Source organism: Raphanus sativus, chromosome 4 (assembly GCF_000801105.2).
Source record: "Raphanus sativus cultivar WK10039 chromosome 4, ASM80110v3, whole genome shotgun sequence".
Lineage (NCBI taxonomy): Eukaryota > Viridiplantae > Streptophyta > Magnoliopsida > Brassicales > Brassicaceae > Raphanus > Raphanus sativus.
The window spans coordinates 7,407,810-7,411,826 of NC_079514.1; the positions used below are offsets into that span (position 1 = coordinate 7,407,810).

General features: G+C 47.1%; 1 non-coding gene across 1 annotated transcript; it reads left to right on the top strand.

Annotated features, from left to right (window-relative positions):
* The first annotated feature begins 2,424 nt into the window (after positions 1-2,424).
* LOC130512148 (small nucleolar RNA R71) lies at positions 2,425-2,531 on the top strand. Its single transcript, XR_008945709.1, has one exon. It is a non-coding gene; the product is annotated as a small nucleolar RNA R71 (small nucleolar RNA).
* The last annotated feature ends 1,486 nt before the right edge of the window (positions 2,532-4,017 follow it).

A 4,017-nucleotide genomic window follows, 5' to 3' on the forward strand; every position in this document is an offset into this window, starting at 1 on the left:
CTTTCTTAGGTACTACATGCACGGGACTAACCCACTTACTGTCAGAGATCGCATAGATCACACCTGCTTCTAGAAGTTTCATTATCTCTTTCTTTACAACATCTTTTAGATTCGGGTTTAACCTCCTCTGATGTTCTACAGAAGTCATCGATTCATCTTCCAGGTGTATTCTATGCATGCACAGATCAGGTGAAATGCCAGGTATGTCAGCTAGAGAGTAACCTAAAGCCTTACGATATTTCCTCAGCTCACACAAAAGCAGAGCAGTCTCTGCATTGTTCAGGTCAGCATTCACAATGACAGGATATGTGGAGTTGGGTCCAAGAAATGCATACCTGAGTCCCTTGGGAAGGGATTTGAGCTCTACCTTTGGAGCTTTCAGCTCGCTCCATGAGTCATCGGGCTGAGCTGCCGGAACAGTCGGGTTCTGAGGCGTGGTTGTTCCAGTTGATGTGCTGGAGTCACTGTTCTCCCCCAGACTTAGATTCGCCACCATCCTCTCCATACTCCTGGCTGCATCCAGGAACTTGGCATAGGCATCAGCATCAACACTCTCTAAGCTTTGCTCGGCTTCAGCTCTGACTAAGGCGAGTTCAAGTGGATCCTCGGTGAGAATCTCCTCGATCATACTTCATGCGGCTCTAGGGGATCACCATCTTCTTGGACAGTGAAGGTTTGTCCATCCAGCATCGGCTTCTTGAGCATCTGATCCATCTCAAACTTCATCACAATATCTCCAAGGTGGAGATCGATCTTCCCTTGTCGGACATCAATATAGCTCCGACAGTGCAGAGGAATGGTCTGCCTAGGATCAGGGGATCATTGGAGTCTTCCTCGACTTCCAGAACAACGAAATCGGCAGGAACAATTGTATTCCCAACCAGAACTTGAAGATCTTCGAGGATTCCAACTGGAGACTTCACAGATCGATCAGCAAACACTAGTGACATCCTGGTAGGCTTGAAGTCCGTGTATCCAAGGCGCTTAGCCACAGTGTATGGCATGAGGTTTATGCTCGACCCTAGATCGACCAGTGAGCATGAGAAAAGTGTTCTCCCAATCTGAACCGAGAGAACAAATTTTCCCGGATCACCCATCTTCTTGATCCTTCTGTTCTGGAGCACCGCGCTGCACTCCTTAGAGACAATCATGAACTCGCTGTCATCAGATATCTTCCCAGAGATCAGTCCTTTGACAAAGCTACGCATGGATGGTATCATCTGGATCGCACTCATCAGAGGGAGCTTGACAGTTAGGTCTTCCAGCATCTTCCTGCACTTCATCTCTTCCTTATCCTTGCGTGTAGCCTTAGCTGGAACAGGGTAAGGAACTTTTGGTACATACTGACGAGCAGGAGAAGGTGCTGCAGTCGGTGGAACAACCCCAGCGGGTCGCTCTGCTTCAGTCGGAACAGTCTCAGTAGGTTGTTCTGCATCTTCCTCATCTGTGGGTACAGCTTTAGATGGCTGATCCGACTCCTTCTGCTTCCCTTTCTCAGCCGATGTGAATCTCCTGGGGTCTAGATCAGGCAGTTGCTTTCCACTCCTCAACCCTACTGCATTGCACTCCTTGGGGTTCTTGTCTGTTTTCCCAGGGAGAGTTCCTTGCTGTCTCTTCACGTTCTCAGCAGTCTGAGCAATCTGAATATCCATCTGTCTCATATGGCTTGAGACATTGTCATACTTCACACTCAGGTCATTGAACATATGATTCATCCTGGTGTTGATGTCGTTTGTGACCTGGTTCAGTGCTTTCCCTTGGATCTGCTGTCCTTGGAGCAGCTGGCTCATCATATTGGCGAGACTCTTCATGTCATCATGCGGAGCAGTCTGAGTCGGTTGTGCAGCTTGCTGATTAACCGGCTGTTTCTGGCTGTGGAACTGAGCATTCTGAGCTGGGTTAAGGACAAAGGTTCTTCCCTGATTGCCATAAGGCCTTTGGTATCCACTGTTCTGACCTTGGTTCCCTTGAGCTTTATCGTCTGGTTTAGGGGCATTGAACAGGTGGGGATTGTTCCTCACGTTAGGGTTCGGGTGATAGTTCTTGAACTGCCATCCTTGCCCATTCACATAACTCACTTCATGCTGATCCTCAGCCGACTGATCTGCCTCTGATGTGCCTTCTGCGGTTGCTTTATCCTGTGGGGATTCTTCCATGATGAAGACCTGGTTCTGGTTACTCTTAATCAGCTGGTCGACCTTGGCAGAGAGCTCATCAATCTTGCTGTTGTCGATGCTCTTCACCTTCTGAGTGCGATCAGTCTCGCGGTTATTGTCAGCTGAGCTTGAGGCCATGTTCTCAATCAACTCGAATGCACCTTGAGTGGACTGAGTCATGAAATCTCCCTTACTGGCTGAGTTCAAAGCGTTCCTGTACTCCCAGCCTACTCCATCGTAGAACACTCCCAGCAGATAGTCTTCCTCAAAACCGTGATGTGGGCACTCTCTGCGGTAGACATTGAATCGCTCCCAAGCATCACAGAACGGCTCGTCCACCAATTGTTTGAAGGTCACGATCTTCTGTCTCAGAGCTGCTGTCTTCGATTTCGTGTAGAAGTGGCTTAAGAAAGCCTCTCGGACTTGTTCCCAAGTGGTGAGTGATCCGGTGGGTAGTGAATCAAGCCAGCGAGCAGCTTTCCCATCAAGAGAGAAGGGAACAGAGTACACTTGATGTAATCGGGTGGTACTCCATTCGCTTTAGTGAAACCACACATCTTCTCGAAAGTGCTCGATGTGGTCCATCGGTATCTCAGCAGGAAGCCCATTGAAGATCTTCCTTTGCACTAGACTTATCAAGGCTGGCTTGATCTCGAAGTCTTGCCTTGTGCACGGTGGAGGGGTTATGGCAGATCGCGTAGCGGGCAGATTACGCAGTAAGTTTCTCTGGCCGATCTGGACCACTCCCTCTTGTTGGTTCGCAGCATTCAGAGCAGCTTGCTCGGCAGCAGCTTGCTGCGCTTGGATCGTCTGCTGCATCTGCTGCATCTGCTGTTGCATGAGTGCAAACGCAGCAGTGAGATCATCTGGATGATCACCCATGTCGGTGTTCGTTGATCTCGGCTGTTGACGGTTCTGTCGTTCCAATCTCGCTAGTTCCTCGTTAGAAAGCTGATGCAATGGCCCTTGTGCGTTGCTCCGAGTATGTCTACTGGTCATGCACCTGGATCATCAGCTGAAACAAAGAAAATAACACGAGTTAGATATCTTAGACTAGATATGAAACCGAAAATTAGAGGTAAAAAATCTGGTCCCCGTCGCAACGGCGCCAAAAACTTGATACACTAAAAATGAATCCTTGCTACTGCCAAGTTAACAGTTGCAATTGTAGTACTTGAGATTCAAATCCAGAGGACCAGTCTACACTCTAGTTCTATAAGTTTCAGAATCAAGCTAAGAAGAAGATATGATTTGGTTGAAATAGGCGATAGTAAACAAGCAAAATAAACACGAGATTGATTCAATTAAACAAGAGCTAGCCTAGGGTATTTCATTGGGTGTTGAATTGGAGCCAAACAATTATTCAAGCGCGATGAAGTGCTTTCTAGAACTCGGATCACTCAGCTGGAACACTCCACTGTCGTGGTAGTGATCGCTTTGCAGATCGATCTCACCACCTAACTGTCGTTGGGATGAGAATCGATTGCAAGCTTTAGAGAACAGGTCCGATCAGTTCACTTACCACCCTAATATCTACTTTCGCTGATTAGGGATACTAAGCTCATTCAATACATGTCAAGTTATCATCCTAAGCGGTTAACTAGGTGATGAACTAGTGATCTAACATCAAGTGATCAGTTTAATGAAAGCAGTAAGAACAGTATGAATGAAGAACAGTTATGGATCGCTTATCTATGTTTAGCTCATGTCTCAACACCCTAAAAACCCTAGGCGAGCAAGGTCACTACTCGATCATGATGCACATAAACAAAGACATAAATCCTGAATAAAATTGCATAAGAACAGAGTAGAAAACAAAAGGGTTCAGATGATCTTCTCTATGAGAGGATGGATTCTTCTC